The following is a 17,782-nucleotide window of genomic DNA, read 5'->3' on the forward strand; positions in this document are numbered from 1 at the left end:
ACAAAATGAAATTAAAAGCAAATTACAATTAAATGAAAATTCCTATTCTAGATGCTTCTTGTGGCCTTGATTGGTTGACACTTGTGGGCTTGCTTGCTTGAGCTTTGAAGTGGACTTGAGAGAGAAGTGAATCAAGTTGAGGTCCAGGTGCTTAGCGTTAATGCTGGCGTTAGCTACACTAACGCTACAAGTGTGGCGTTAATGCTAAAGTTATTGTGGCTAACGTTGCACTTGCTACCCAGTTGGTGTTTTTGGGGCTTAAAAGATGCCTCTTGTTTGTACTCCAATTTCATGCCCACTATAAACTATTATATATCTTTGGAAAGCTCTGAATGTCAGCTTTCTAATGCAATGGAAATCACCTCCATTGGACCTCTGTAACTCAAGTTATGCTCCTTTGAAGCGGACAAGGTCGCTGGCATAGTCGCTAGCGTTACTGGAAAATGTGAGTCACGATAACGCTAGCGATCAAGGGCTTAATATTGCCAGGTTCTGGAGCTCAAACATAATGTCTACCCCCATACTATTATATATTTTTGGAAAGCTCTGGATGTCTACTTTCCAACGCTTTTTGAAGCACATCATTTGGAGCTCTACAGCTCAAGTTAAACTTCTTGGAAGGTGAAGAGGTCAGTTGGCTTTACTACAGGTTGATACCATGTTCATCTTTGCAATTTCGGGTCAGGTTTTCTCCCTCAATTTTAGTGTCCACCATGTAGTGCCATATATGCTTGGAAAGCTCTGGAATCCTACTTTCCAATGCCACTAAAATCACCTAATTTGGAGCTTTGTGGCTCAAGTTATTCTTGTTTGAAGAAGGCATGGTCTGGCTGCCAGGTGAGATTTTTGCCCACGTTAATGTCCACGTTAATGTAACTAATGTGGCCATTAACGTGGGTCTTTCTTGCTTCGCAAATGTTAGTTGCATTCACCTTTTCCACTAACGTTGGCGTTTCCCTTTTCTTCCACGTTAGTTTCCATGTTAATGTAACTAACGTGGAAGCTAACGTGGGTCTTCTTTACTTCGCAAACGTTAGTGGCGTTCACCTTTTCCACTAACGTTGGCATTTCCCTTTTCTTCCACGTTAGTTCCCACGTTAATATAACTAACGTGGAAGCTAACATGGGTCTTCTTGCCCTTCGCTAACGTTAGTGGTGTTTACTTTTACCACTAATGTTCCATGCTCTCCTTCTTCAAAGTTAATGCCACTAACTTTCTCACTAACGTTGGGGCTTCTCTTTTCTTCCACGTTAATGGCCACGTTACGTAGCCACTAACGTGGTTCTTCTCTTCTTCTTGTTACCTGAAATCAATCAAACAAAGTGCATCAAAGTCTTGCTCTTAATCATGGGATCATGCATCATCCAATTTATCATTCAATTCATGCATAATTCTCATGAAATCATTCAAAATTCACAATGTTTGCTTGAATCATGGTATGATTGCATTTTCAACCAAATACTTGCTTATTTCCTAAGAAAATGCATGAAACCATCCTAAAGCATACAAAAAATGGCTAGTAAAACTAGCCAAGATGCCATAGCATCACCGGACATCAGCAGTCTCACCATTACAAGCCTCCAACAAGAATGGGAGATATGTATCATAATACCTAGTCAATTAGTGGATACGACGACTAATTCATCAAACCATTTTGATAATAATCAAGAGTAGAAGACAGCACTTACTTTATAGCTGCTTCACGATACTGCTCTGCAACGTCGTCAAAAATACAAATGGCAATTCTCCTCTCTTCAGGTGTCTTGTCCCTTCCCTATATCCAACAGTTGAGAAAAGATTATGATTTAATATAAAAGCAATATGTGAGCTCATGTGTGTGTGTGTGTGCGCGCAATTTTATTGCCCTGAAGAATTAACCAATTCAACAATATATATATATATATATATATATATATATATATATATATATATATATAATTCTAGATCAATTATGAAACATGAAATAAACAAAACCTTTTAGTTTTCGCTTTATTAGCATCAGTTATGTTGTTAGCTAATATATGCAAAGCTAGATTTTATTTCCAACTAGAATGTTAAGTATCAAACTTCGAGTGTAACACCCCCTAATTTTGTATAATATTTATCATCTAATAATACTAACCTGTAAGCATTCATTCAATGAATCCAACATGCTTGCATAAATTTTTGTATCTGGTTCTTGCAAGAAAACAAAAGAGGGAGAACTTCAGTACCACAAATGCCGTTGTAGAGCCTGGCCAGGCGAAGTCCATCCAATATAACCTATATTAAGCTTGGTTATCAAATCCATGCCTAGACTAGGTCTCCTAAACTAACAAAAATGTCCATACTACACTCACAAAGGAACACCTTAGCTTATATGATATTTAGAGACTGGTCAACAACCCCCTAAGGGTTCAGATCATAATAACAACTTACTCATGCTGCAAAAACTTAATGAATTCCATATAGATACATTCAAAAATAGATAAACTTGTATACGGAATATCTTATGTAAAGCGTCCACTAGAGCTGGGATAATACTGTCACTGAAAAACTTCAAATAAGATGCACAACTGTATATATTAGGAAATATGAACATGATTCACCTATTAAAGGACAAACAACAAGCACAATTCCTGTTTTGGCCAGTGCAGGAATCTAATAACACATCGACTTGCCTCCTCCAGTAGGCATAAGACAAAAACAATCTCTTCCTGCACCAAAAAAGGGGGTGGGAAGGTAATTGGCATTCCATCAAAAAATGAAAATCCCAACTTATCCATTTACCAAATTCAAAGAACATGAGTTCATGATTTCAGATCCTTTTTTAATTTCTTTTCTTTCATATCCAAACCGTTTATCAGAGTAGGACACTGATATAAAACTTGCTTCATGTTCTTTACTTTCTTCTTTCTATATTTGCAACCAAACCAGTGTTAAAAGAAAAGTGTCAAGCTAATTTAACCAATCAAACTGAAAAGTGAGACCTATAAAAAAATGCAGAATTCAATTTCCTATGATTTCTCAGCAACCAAACGATAACGGAAACCAAAAAATAAAAAAGGAGAGATTTTTGCAAAAATAAACCAGAGAGAACAGCACAGAAGCTTCACCAAAATGCCATCGCAGAAGCTTTACCAAAGCTTCCTTGTCGCACAGAGCCTTCATCTGGTTCGCATTGCCACTTTTTGCATCCCTCAACAGCAATACTGCTTTTCTCTGCATTTTAATTCCAACCTAGAGGGTGAAAAAAAAAAAACAAAAACAGAGGATCGATTAATTGATCACTCGAATTTAAAGTAGAGGATCTCGAGATATGTTCAACTATACAAAATTGATAGCAATTAACCACTAATCGGCACTGTTTCAAACCGAATTTCGAGACCAGAGTAAGACACTACACAATAACGCGTTTGGAATGAAAAATTAGTGAGAGAAACAAGGATGGAGTTAGGGCTAACCTGGTTAGTGGAGTGCAAATAGATCAAAAGATTGAAGATCTATGCAACCCTATATATAAAGTGTTTGATTCGATTTGATTCGGTTAGTGGATAAGCTGGTCTTTGCTGGAGAAGAAGTTACCAAGGAGTCAACTATCATTCCGAGCTTCACTTCAGGCTTCGCCATTCAACAATAACCATCGAGTTTCCACCAAGTTGAGATGAGTTTCATGAATCGCTGCAGACATGACAAGAGTGGCGGCAGAGGGAGCCTATGCGACGCAAGGGATAACAGAGATAGATCCTGCGACGCGAGCGGTGGTGACAGGGGCGGAAGAAGCTGGTGCGATGGAGAGAAGGAGCAACTCGGTGAGGGAGATTTGTGTGGAGTGTGAATGGATCGAGATGGTAGGAATATAACTAGGGTTAACTCAATATTTCCGACGAAAAATTTTAAATTACAGACGGATTTTCCGTCTGTAATAATTTAATAAAACGCAGTGTTTTGTTTATTGAATTACAGACGGATTTTCTGTCTGTAACTATTTTCTACCAAAAAAAAAATAATTTTACCAACAGAATTATCGACGGATTTTGTTTTCCGTCTGTAATTTATGCTAATTCATTTTTTTGTTTTCCGACAAAAAAATACCTCTGAAATTCCGTCTGTATTTTCGTGGGATAAAATCCGTCGGAAATATTCGTCTGTAATAACTAATTTTCTAGTAGTGTGTGATTTTGTGTACTTGTGAGTACTATTTTCTTTACTACTGTTGTCTTATTCCTATGTAATGTATATGACTATTTAAAGTTAAGATCGTGATGATAAACAACTTTAGATTTAAGTACTCGACATTCCGACCTTTCTCTCATTACACTGTGTTGGGAACCTTAGGTTCTTACCCTTTTCTATTCATTGTTCTTACAGATGGGATTGGGCATCATCTTCTTTGAGATTTCGGATATGTTTAGCTAGGAGGATCCTGTATAGGGGAGTACTATCATATGAGGAGAGCCTCGCATGCGTATTTAGTCTTGAGTTTGACCCAATATGACCTACGATTTCCTGCTTGTGGAGTTACATTTTGGAAGTGCACGATTTTTGTTTTCACCTCAGCCTCTATTTTAAGTGGATCCTGAGCCTGAGTTCCCGCCATTATTCAATCATGATTCCCCTTAGTAGTTTGATCTCGAGCCTCAGCCAGGTATACCACAGGATCCCTAGCCAAATATTCATCCTTTAGACCCCTTAGTAGAGTAGTTCCTACCATTCAGAGAGGCCCTTGCTCCAGCTGTGGCTAATGGTTTTCTGACAAGTTCATCAAAAGAGGAGGACCTATTTGAGAATATATCGACGTGAGAGGATTATATGACATCAAATTTAACCTCCATCTCATCTGGCGAGAGTGTAGCTGGAGGAGGTGGAGAGCCGTGGTAGTTGTCTAACAACCATTTATGATAGGCATGCAGGTAGGGTTTTCTTTTTGAAGACACCAAGAGATGATAATGACATTTGGATGCTAGTTATCTTTTCATCTCTTTTGATAGTACTTTTTAAAGGATAGGGATTTTACTGTCTATATTCTAGCCCGGGTTCCAGATTAGAGGATCCTACGTGGGCCAGGACTGGGGATGTCGATTGTAATATATGGATATAAGTGTACTATGTACTAACATCTAGGCAGTATGTATCTGGGGTCTGATATATTCACTATGACTGGTATTTACTGTGTTGATGTACAAAATTGAGCCTTCGTGGCATCTGTGTATGATATATGTTTTCACTTTATATTATGCTATATGGATTGTGTTTCTATTTATATTTATTTTAAATTCAAACTACGGAATTATAAAACTTGACTAACTTGTGTAATCTTGACAAGCACAACATGCTCATATCTATATACGTAACACATAGTCTGGAGTTCTATAGGCCAACTTTATCGTTACGCCTGATGATTAGCATTGGTCATGATATGTTGAGAGTTTGGTCGTTACAAAGAGAATGTCTAAACCACTAAACGTAGGAATAAATACTTATAAAGATTTTTGAGTAAAACTCCCAACAATAATGACTTCAAAATTTGATGAAGAAAAGAGTGAGAGCCAAAATTGTTATTCCACTAAATTAGTTTGAAAACTGGTTTTAAAAATTATGCCATTCACAGATTTTGAGCATAACTTTAGTGGTGTGCCCAAGTTGTACCTTGAGAAAGAAATTTCAAAAATTGATAAACGTTATTGGATTTGGTGATTGATATTGAATGATTAAATGAACTAAAATGAATTAACACAAAAAAACATATCTAGTAGAATTCACTTAAGAACAACTATCATCATCCTCTAATCTAATTAATAAATCAAGAATCAAATCTACATGTTAATTAGCAACACATGAAAAGTCTATTGAAGTTTCTTATCTAAATTAACATAGTCCTAACAAATTAACCCAAGAGATACGAAAACTTATCTAGAATTAATACTAATCTAAATAATTCAAATTAGATCTCTCAATTAATCATTCATGAAGAACTAGTATTTAAGTTGTTATTCAAGACTAATGACTTCTTAAGCCAGAGCAGAAAATCACTCAGATATGGCAAACATAATCAAATAGAAAAAAATTATTACAAAATATTTTACATATTGATACAAAGTATAGAAAAGAAATCAAAAGTAATGTGCAAAAAATTAGATCCCATGACAGAAAGAGAAGAACATAGCCAAATCTTAAAGCTCACTCTCTCAGTCTTAAAATCTCATATTATGCCTTTCTTGGACAAGTTTTATAACCTCAAGATTTGGCCAAAATGTTGAAATTATACAGCCCAATATTTTTCAAATTCATGCATGATTACCTAAGTAGTGTTTGATGTCTTGATAATTTGATTTTGGTCATTCTCATTTGTGCCATGTTTCCTTAGTGTTGTAACACTGTAGTGTCTTGGTTTTCAAATGCCACTAGAAATTCTTGGATTGAACTTTAATAGCTCAAGTTATTATTCGATTAGGATAACATAGTCAGGATTTGATAACATCAAAAACATTCTTGGCACCAATTTTTGTCACCAAATTCACTTAGAACCCTTGATAATTGAACAAGATGATCATCATGAATGTTATAGCGCTTAAGTTCTTTTCAATAACTCCAAATTTTCTCCAATTCAATTATTGTAACTCCTTGTAATGCACCTTTCCTTAACCAGTGTCCTATTATTTCAACACAAAACTCAAACAAAATATGTCACAGGCGCTAGTTGGATATCAAAACCTATTACACTCAAAATAAAGGCAAGAAACATATAATTTATCAATTATTGCAATTGTAGAACAATAGAAAACACTGTAAAATTTCATAAAAAGTGGAAAAACTTGATTCAGAATCAAGCAATCATATGAAATTATAACTCAACAATGTGGATTATACCCATTATGGGCACAGACCCAAACATTAACTTTCTGAACCCACAAATTTTGAGGGATAAACTAAAGTCTCCATTGTTGGATGTCACCCTTACTACTATAATGCCATGCTTAAGTTCTGGTATCTGTAATGACCTATTTTTTGGCAAAACAGAATTTTTTCAAAAGTTCAGTGAAGCAAGTACCTCTATTGCACAGGCGCTACATTATAAGCGCCTAACTATGTCATCAGTTACTAGACTAGTAAAAATTGTGTTTTGAGCTGTTTTGAAAGAGAATTTTGAAATTTGAGTGACACGGTTAGATTCCGTTTAATGAGCCGATTTTGAATATGAAAAAAAAATAAATAATAATATTTTATTATAATAATATTTTAACCGAGTCCAAAATCTATCGGTACGTGATGATCGGATTTTTGTGTGGTTTAGAATTTCACAAATAAATTCTCGTTGCAAGTATAGTTTCTAAACCAACTAAAATCTTTTCATATAAAAATTGTTTGGTTGTCACAAGTAATAAATCCTATAAAAATAATAACCGAAGTATTCAAATCTCGGGTCGTTTCTCAAGGAATTGCAGGGAAGTGTGTTACTATTGGTTATGGGTTTTTCTGAGAATTTTTAGACTGAGAAATGATAAAATAATTAATTATAATTTATAGGAAGGAAAATTAACAAGACATTTTATGCAATTCAAATAAAAAGCCTTGGCTAGGAGAAGAATAATCGGAAGTTCTATCCTTGTTGGATTTTCCAAGATTAATAATAATAAGTTGTTGTTTCTACTTAGTTAACCCTCAACGAATGAAGGAAAGTCAAGTAGTTGAGCCAACTTCTATTCACAAGTCCTAATCCTCTCCCTTGGGAAGGATTAGCGTTAGCAACTAGAAAGCTAGCTAACAACTTCCAATTACCTATTAACTCTTGAGTCTTCCAACTCAAGGGTCTCCAAATATTAATCTAACTCCAAAGCCAAGTTGGAGGCCTACTCCATTGGCATGGATGCCATTTTATCATGCGTGTAAAAGAAGTAGAAAGAAGACATGATATTCATATTTATCAGAGGCAAGCAAACAAATAATGAAATTAAATGGAAAATTATTCTTTACATTAATAAATCCCAAAATCAGAAATATTCATATGAAACTCGTGAATAAGACAAATGGAAATTAAAAGAGTAAGGAAATAGGAAACAAACTATAATGATAAAGACTCTATGGAGGTTGTAACTCTGTCAATATCTAACTCAAAAGCATAAAACTAGGAATCCTAAAACCTAGAGAGAGGAGGGAGTCTCTCTCTCTAGAAAACTACATCTAAAACCTAAATTGTGAATAATGAGAAGTGTGTCTTCCATTTTGCTCCACTTCCAGCCTCTAATCTGTGTTTTTCGGGGTTGAAACTGGGCCCAAAAATAACCCAGAAATCGCCTCCAATGTTTTTCTGCAACTGCTGTACGTCGCGCATGTCACACGTACGCGCCAGGTGCGCGTGAGCGTCGATTGTCCTCTTTGCCTATTGTGTGTACGCACCAGGTGCACGTGCGCGTCGAGGTGTGACTGCACTAATGTGTTCGTGTGTGCCAGGTGCGTATCCACGTCGCTCCTCGCTGGTCAGCTCCTTTGTTTCTTTTCGTTCCTTCTATTTTTGCAAGCTTCTTTTCCGTTCTCCAAGCCATTCCTGCCCTATAAAGCCTGAAAACACTCAACACACAGATCACGGCATCGAATGGAATAAAGGAAGAATTAAAAATTAATAATTTAGTGGCTTATGAAGCATGTTTTTAATCATAGTACAAAATTAGGAAGGAAAGTGTAAAACATGCGAATTCTATGAATAAGTGTGAGAATAATGGATAAAATCCATTGAATTAAGCACCAGATAAACTGTAAAATAACGGTTTATCAATCTCCCCACACTTAAACATTAGCATGTCCTCATGCTAAGCTCAAGAGAGACTATAAAGAGTGAAGGCAAAATGGTAGGATGTATGAAATGCAACCTATCTATATGAATGCAGCTAAATGCAAAATGCTTTTACCTTCTTGGTGAAAAGTAAATAAAACCTTCAAGAACAAATATGAACTGGATTTCACTAATTCAAATCATAAAAAATGATGTACAAATAGACTTGCAGAAGAAAATAGCTCATGAAAGCCGGGAACAAAGAATCGAGCATCGAACCCTCACCAAAAGTGTATACACTCTAATCGCTCAGGTGTTTAAGGTTCGATTCTCTCATTTCTCTACTAAGCTTGCTTTCTAATACTTGCTCTTCATCTAACAATCAACAAAAATTTAACGCACAAATACACAAATCAAGAGGACTTCTGAGAGTTGTAATGGGGTTAGGGTCAAGGTAGGATTATATTTGGTCAAGTGGACTAAAATCTGAATCCTTGATTAACCTAAACTTTCCACCTAACTTAGGACAATCCATGTAATTAAAATGCAAAATCTAACTACCCATTAACTATGTTTTCCACATATTCATGTATCCAAATTTGAGTACAACTCATATGCATTGCTATCATTTACTTTGGGGCATTTTGTCCCCTTTTTATTTATTTGCTCTTTTTTTTCTTTTTTTTTATTTTTATTTTATTTTATTTTATTTTTTATTTTTTTCAATTCATATGATTAAATTATTGAATGCAATAATATGTTATCAACTATTGTTTTGCACATTTTCACAAGAATATACAACACCCAATTCTCAAACCAAATATTGGCAAACCCAACTTCCCCACACTTAAATAATGAATACTCTCATTAGTCTAAGCTAACCAAGGATTCAAATTAAGGACATTTTTATTTTCCCTTAGAGTTAGTGATGAGCTAGAGTAAAGAATAAATGGGATAAGTAGGCTCAACATTGGTTTACAAAGGATAATGAAAAGGTTAAGGCGATATGGGTATGTAAGCTCAGTGAAACAAGGCCTCAATCATATAAGTGCATGCATACATCAAATAATGGAAATATAGAATTAAGCAAGACAAAGATCACAATTATAGAGAGAACAACACACACCAAAACATAATATTGGTTGATAAAATACAACCAATCGAATAGGCTCAAAATCACTAATTTTGTGTGTTCGAGCTCCAAAACTATGTTCCAAAAATAAATTTCTTCAAACAAGTTTAGCAAGAATTTTAATTCAAATTAGTGAAATGCTATAAAAATTTTCTTGAAAAAGAAAATATTACTTCAACCAAGTAGTTGGTAAGATATGCACAAAATCAAACAAACATGCAATCAATCATGCAAATGCAACAATGAACAAAGGAAATTAAACATTGGTGTTGAGAAGGAACTAAGTAACCCGTGGAGATCGGTATTGACCCCCCATACTTAAAGGTTGCACCGTCCTCGATGCATGCAAAGACGTGCAAGTGGACGGGGATTGTGAGTGACAACTGCTGCTCTTTCTTTAATGGATTGTGCAGATGGACTTGTTGTTCGCCCCATTTAAAAGCTTTTCCTTTTTCTTTCTTGATGGCCATCTTGAAAGAGGAGAAAAAGGAAGAAGAGTAACCCACAAACAATGATAAGGAAACAAATAGAATATGGGTGGGTGAATGCCAAAGAATGAGGATCTCAACTACATGGTAGCTACAACATGCAAGTGAGAAAAAAGTAGAAGCAAATGGCATATGAATAGTGCAAAAATTGCAATAATTGGAGAGAGCGTGTGGGTAATGAAAGACAATATAAGTGCATATCAATGCAAATGGAATACAAGTATCATAAAAATTAGTATTGACTTATAATTAATAACACCCAACCGTTTAAAACAAGTCACGAAGCACCAAAATAGTGCAAGAAAAGATGCAACAGTTGAATAAGAACATTTAACACCAGTGATAAAATATGAAATTAGAAAAGAAGATAAAAACATGAATAAAATTAAAATTCAATGAAGGAAAGTATGCAAATGCAATATGTAAAAGAGAAGGAAAGAGAATAAGGATGAGAAGGGGGGAGAAGAAATCTCGGCGGCGGACTACTTTAAGTGAGGCGGCGCAGCGACGCGCACGCGTACAGCCCGTGGATGCATGGGTCGCGGAAGAAGAAGGGACGCGTAAGCGTTCAGTGCATGGACGCACGCCTCTAGTCGTGCCAATCGCGTGAGTCTAGCCTCGCGCACGCACAACTTTCTAGTAAAAAATGGTTTTACGCCGATTTCTTCATCCACGAGGACGCGCCATAGACGCGTATGCGTGGTTCGCCAAAGGTGGGAACGACGCGCACGCGTACGCATGGGCTGGATTGTACCAAAAGCACGTTTCTTGCCCAGCACCTGCACGACTCTCTGTTCAATCCACCATATTTCGCAAACATGAAGGACGCGGATGCGTACTAGGCGCTTGCGCATCGATCCCCTTTCTCTCTCTTTTTTTTTATGCAGAATGCAAGTGCGGATGCTGAATGTATGAATTAACACTGATAAAAATAAAACAAGATAAAACTAAGAATGAAAAAGAACGATCATACCATGGTGGGTTGTTTCCCACCTAGCACTTTTAGTTATTGTTCTTAAGTTGGACATTTGGTGAGCTCCTTGTCATGGTGGCTTGTGCTTGAACTCATCCAGGAATCTCCACCAATGTTTGTAATTCCAATGGCCTCCGGGATCCCAAACTAGGTGCATAACGCCTTCAAGCAAGTTGAAGCAAGTGACAAGGCCCCAAGAGTGTTGATTGCTCGAATGAATTCCGGGGTCCCAAACCTTGCTTTTGCACCCGTCTTTGTATTGATCACCATTGTTCCAACTGGGTGGCAAGTGATGAGCGGATAATTTGTACGCTTTTTGGCATTGTTTTTAGTATGTTTTTAGTATCTTTTAGTTAGTTTTTAGTATATTTTTATTAGTTTTTAATTAAAATTCACTTTTCTGGACTTTACTATGAGTTTGTGTGTTTTTCTGTGATTTCAGGTATTTTCTGGCTGAAATTGAGGGTCCTGAGCAAAAATCTGATCCAGAGACTGAAAAGGACTGCAGATGCTGTTGGATTCTGACCTCCCTGCACTCGAAGTGGATTTTCTTGAGCTACAGAAGCCCAATTGGCGCGCTCTCAACGGCGTTGGAAAGTAGACATCCTGGGCTTTCCAGCAATATATGATAGTCCATACTTTGCCCAAGATTTGATGGCCCAAACCGGCGCTCAAAGTCACCTACAGAAATTCCAGCGTTAAACGCCGGAACTGGCATAAAACTTGGAGTTAAACGCCCAAACTGGCATGAAAGCTGGCGTTTAACTCCAGAAAAGGTCTCTACACGAAAATGCTTCATTGCTCAGCCCAAGCACACACCAAGTGGGCCCGGAAGTGGATTTTTCTGTCATTTACTCATTTCTGTAAACCTTAGGATTACTAGTTCACTATTAATAGGATCTTTTGACATTGTATCAGTACCTTATGACCTCATGACATTTTTTACACGTTTCTTGTGTACCTTCCACGGCATGAGTCTCTAAACCCCATGGTTGGGGGTGAGGAGCTCTGCTGTGTCTTGATGGATTAATGCAATTACTACTGTTTCTCATTCAATCATGCTTGCTTCCATTCTAAGATAATACTTGTTCTTAATCCGGATGAATGTGATGATCCGTGACAATCATCATCATTCTCAACTATGAACGTGTGCTTGACAACCACCTCCGTTCTACCTTAGATTGAGTAGTTATCTCTTGGATTCTTTAACCGGAATCTTCGTGGTATAAGCTAGAATTGATGGCGGCATTCAAGAGAATCCGGAAGGTCTAAACCTTGTCTGTGGTATTCTGAGTAGGATTCAATGACTGGATGACTGTGACGTGCTTCAAACTCCTGAGGGCGGGGCGTTAGTGACAGACGCAAAAGAATCACTGGATTCTATTCCGGCCTGATTGAGAACCGACAGATGGATAGCCGTGCCGTGACAGGGTGCGTTGAACATTTCCAATGAGAGGATGGGAGGTAGCCACTGACAACGGTGAAACCCTACATACAGCTTGCCATGGAAGGAGCCTTGCGTGCTTGAAGAAGAAGACAGTAGGAAAGCAGAGATTCAGAGGATGGAGCATCTCCAAACCTCAACCTATTCTCCATTACTGCAATACAAGTAACCATTTCATGTTCTTTTGCTTTTTACAATCAATCCTGATAATTTCTGATATCCTGACTAAGATTTACAAGATAACCATAGCTTGCTTCAAGCCGACAATCTCCGTGGGATCGACCCTTGCTCACGCAAGGTATTACTTGGACGACCCAGTGCACTTGCTGGTTAGTTGTGCGAGGTTGCAAAAGTGTGATTGCAATTTCGTGCACCAAGTTTTTGGCGCCGTTGCCGGGGAATTGTTCGAGTTTGGACAACTGACGGCTTATCTTGTTGCTTAGATTAGGACTGTTTATTTTTGTTGGTTTAGAGTCTTTTAGTTGAGTCCAGTTTCATATTCTAAGTTTGGTGTCAATTGCATGCTTTTACTTTTCTTTTAAATTTTCGTTTTTGCATGTTCTTAGTCCCTGTTTGATTCATAAAAATTCTAAGTTTGGTGTCCTCTTTGTGTTTTTCCCTTAAAAATTTTCGAAAATTGTGTGTTTGATTTTCTAAAAATTTTAAGTTTGGTGTCTTTTGGTGTTCTTCTCTTTCCTCTTTTTAAAAATCAAATCTTTTTCATAAAAATTTTTCAATCATATCTTTTTAATTGCTGTTTTCAAAATCTTTTTTTTTACTAATTGATTCAGTTCTCAATTTGCTTTGATTTCATTTCCCTTTTGATTTTCGAATTTTTTTTTATTTTATTTTATTTCATTTTAATTTTTTTCGGATATTTCAAAAAAAAATAAAAAAAATAAAAATAAACAAAATTCATCTCTTCGCAATTATTATCATTTCCCTTTTGTCCATCATGGACTTAAGTGGAATTAATCAGTCCAAAAGGACTCTGGGGTCATATGCTAACCCCATTACAGCTGCATATGGGAGTAGCATCTGCACACCTCCCATCAGAGCAAGCAGCTTTGAGCTAAATCCTCAACTCATTATCATAGTGCAGCAAAATTGCCAGTATTCCGGTCTTCCACAGGAAGAACCTACTGAGTTTCTGGCACAGTTTTTACAAATTGCTGACACAGTACATGATGAAGAGGTGGATCAGGATGTCTACAGACTGTTACTGTTTCCATTTGCTGTAAAAGATCAAGCTAAAAGGTGGTTAAATAATCAACCTACAGCAAGCATAAAGACATGAAAACAGTTGTCAGATAAATTCCTGAATCATTTTTACCCTCCAAAGAGGATGACACAGCTAAGGCTGGACATCCAAGGCTTTAAACAAGAGGATAATGAATCCCTTTACAATGCCTGGGAGAGGTATAGAGGTATGCTAAGGAAATGTCCCTCTGAAATGTTTTCAGAGTGGGTACAGTTAGACATTTTCTACTATGGGCTTACAGAAAAAGCTCAGATGTCTTTAGACCACTCAGCTGGTGGATCTATACACATGAGGAAGACAATTGAAGAAGCTCAAGAGCTTATAGACACTGTTGCTAGAAACCAATACCTATATTCTAGCAATGAGTTCGTTCCAAAAGAGGAAGTCATGACAGTAGCCACTGACTCTAATCCTCAAGAACAGATAATTGAGCTTAATCAACAACTACTCCTGATGACAGAACAGTTAGCAGAATTTAAAGAGATGCTCCATGAAACTAAAGTTGCTAATAAGAGCATAGAACTACAGTTGAATCAAGCAAAACAGCAAATATCTAAACAGATAACAGAGGAGTGTCAAGCAGTTCAATTGAGGAGTGGAAAGACCTTGAATAACACTGCTCAAAAGAGCAAAAAGCCAAACAAGGAACAAATGACAGAGGACAACCAAACCACTGTTCAAAATCCCTCTGAGGACAGTAAGAGCCCAGAGAGGAATTTTATTGGCGTTCAAACGCCAGAAAGGGAAGGAAAGCTGGCGTTAAACGCCCATTCCTTGCCCAGTTCTGGCGTTCAAACGCCAGAAAAGGGGGAAAAGCTGGCGTTAAACGCCCATTTTCCACCCAATCCTGGCGTTCAAACGCCAAGGGAAGATCAGACACCTGAGAGTGCTGACAGTAATCCCTCTAAAAAGGCTTCTTCAACCACTTTTGTAAGGAATAAACCTGCAGCATCTAAGGTTGAAGAATATCAAGCCAAGATGCCTTATCCTCAGAAACTCCGCAAAGCGGAACAGGATAAGCAATTTGCCCGCTTTGCAGACTATCTAAGGACTCTTGAAATAAAGATTCCGTTTGCAGAGGCACTTGAGCAAATACCTTCTTATGCCAAATTCATGAAGGAAATCCTAAGTCATAAGAAGGATTGGAGAGAAACTGAAAAAGTATTTCTCACTGAAGAATGCAGTGCAGTCATTCTAAAAAGCTTACCAGAAAAGCTTCAAGATCTTGGAAGCTTTCTGATACCATGCACATTAGAAGGCACTTGTACCAAGACAGCTTTATGTGATCTTGGAGCAAGCATCAATCTAATACCTGCATCCACTATCAGAAAGCTTGGGTTGATTGGAGAAATCAAACCAACCAGGATATGCCTCCAACTTGCTGATGGCTCCATTAAACACCCATCAGGCATAATAGAGGACATGATTGTCAAGGTTGGGCCATTTGCCTTTCCAACTGACTTTGTGGTGCTGGAAATGGAGGAGCACAAGAGTGCAACTCTCATTCTAGGAAGACCTTTCCTAGCAACTGGACGAACTCTCATTGATGTACAAAAAGGGGAAGTAACCTTGAGAGTCAATGAGGATGAGTTCAAGTTAAATGCTGTAAAAGCTATGCAGCATCCAGACACACCAAATGACTGCATGGGCACTGATATTATTGACTCTCTGGTAGAAGAGATCAATATGGCTGAAAGCCTAGAATCAGAGCTTGAAGACATCTTCAAAGATGCTCAGCCTGATCAAGAAGAGTCAGAGGGGGCAAGGGAATTTTCGAAAATTCCTCAGGAAGAGGATAAGCCTCCTAAGCCTGAACTCAAACCACTACCACCATCCCTGAAATATGTATTTCTGGGAGAGGGTGACACTTTTCCAGTGATTATAAGCTCTGCTTTAAATTCACAGGAAGAGGAAGCACTGATTAAAGTGCTAAGGACACACAAGACAGCTCTTGGGTGGTCCATAAGTGATCTTAAGGGCATTAGCCCAGCTAGATGCATGCACAAGATCCTATTGGAGGATAATGCCAAACCAGTGGTCCAACCACAGAGGAGGCTAAATCCTGCCATGAAGGAGGTGGTGCAGAAAGAGGTCACTAAATTACTAGAGGCTGGGATTATTTATCCTATTTCTGATAGCCCCTGGGTGAGCCCTGTCCAAGTTGTTCCCGAAAAGGGAGGCATGACAGTGGTTCATAATGAAAAAAATGAACTGGTTCCTACAAGGACAGTCACAGGGTGGCGCATGTGTATTGACTACAGAAGGCTCAACACAGCCACCAGAAAGGATCATTTTCCTTTACCATTCATAGACCAAATGCTAGAAAGACTAGCTGGTCACGATTATTACTGCTTTTTGGATGGCTATTCAGGCTACAACCAAATTGCAGTAGATCCTCAGGACCAAGAGAAAACAGCATTCACTTGCCCTTCTGGCGTGTTTGCCTATAGGAGGATGCCTTTTGGTCTGTGCAATGCACCTGCAACCTTTCAGAGGTGCATGCTCTCTATCTTCTCAAATATGGTAGAGAAATTTCTGGAAGTCTTCATGGATGACTTTTCAGTATATGGAGACTCATTTAGCTCCTGTCTTAATCACCTAGCACTTGTCTTGAAAAGATGCCAAGAGACTAACCTGGTTTTAAACTTGGAGAAATGTCACTTTATGGTGACTGAAGGAATTGTCCTTGGGCACAAAATTTCAAGCAGGGGAATAGAGGTGGATAAGGCAAAGGTAGAGGTAATTGAAAAATTACCACCACCTGCCAATGTTAAAGCAATTAGAAGCTTTCTAGGGCATGCAGGATTCTATAGAAGGTTTATAAAGGATTTTTCGAAAATTGCTAAACCTTTGAGTAACCTGTTAGCTGCTGACACACCATTTGTGTTTGACACACAGTGTCTGCAGGCATTTGAGACCCTGAAAGCTAAGCTGGTCACAGCACCAGTCATCTCTGCACCAGATTGGGCATTACCATTTGAATTAATGTGTGATGCCAGTGATCATGCCATTGGTGCAGTGTTGGGACAGAGGCATAACAAACTTCTGCATGTCATTTATTATGCTAGCCGTGTTCTAAATGATGCACAGAAGAATTACACAACCACAGAAAAAGAATTACTTGCAGTGGTCTATGCCATTGACAAGTTTAGATCCTACCTAGTGGGATCAAAGGTGATTGTGTACACTGACCATGCTGCTCTTAAATATTTACTCACAAAGCAGGATTCAAAACCCAGACTTATAAGATGGGTGTTGCTTCTGCAAGAGTTTGATATAGAAATAAGAGACAGAAAAGGGACAGAGAACCAAGTAGCTGATCATCTGTCCCGAATAGAACCAGTAGCTGGGGCGTCCCTCCCTTCTACTGAGATCTCTGAGACTTTCCCAGATGAGCAACTCTTTGCCATTCAGGAAGCTCCATGGTTTGCAGATATTGCAAACTATAAAGCTGTGAGGTTCATACCCAAGGAGTACAGCAGAGTGCAAAGAAAGAAATTAATTTCAGATGCCAAGTACTACCTCTGGGATGAACCATATCTCTTTAAGAGATGTGCTGACGGAGTGATCCGCAGATGTGTACCCAGAGAAGAAGCACGAAGGATCCTATGGCACTGCCATGGATCACAGTATGGAGGACATTTTGGAAGTGAGCGAACAGCCACTAAAGTCCTCCAATGTGGCTTCTACTGGCCTACTCTCTATAAAGATTCCCGAGAGTTTGTGCGTAACTG

The sequence above is a fragment of the Arachis stenosperma genome, chromosome 5 (assembly GCF_014773155.1).
Source record: "Arachis stenosperma cultivar V10309 chromosome 5, arast.V10309.gnm1.PFL2, whole genome shotgun sequence".
NCBI lineage: Eukaryota > Viridiplantae > Streptophyta > Magnoliopsida > Fabales > Fabaceae > Arachis > Arachis stenosperma.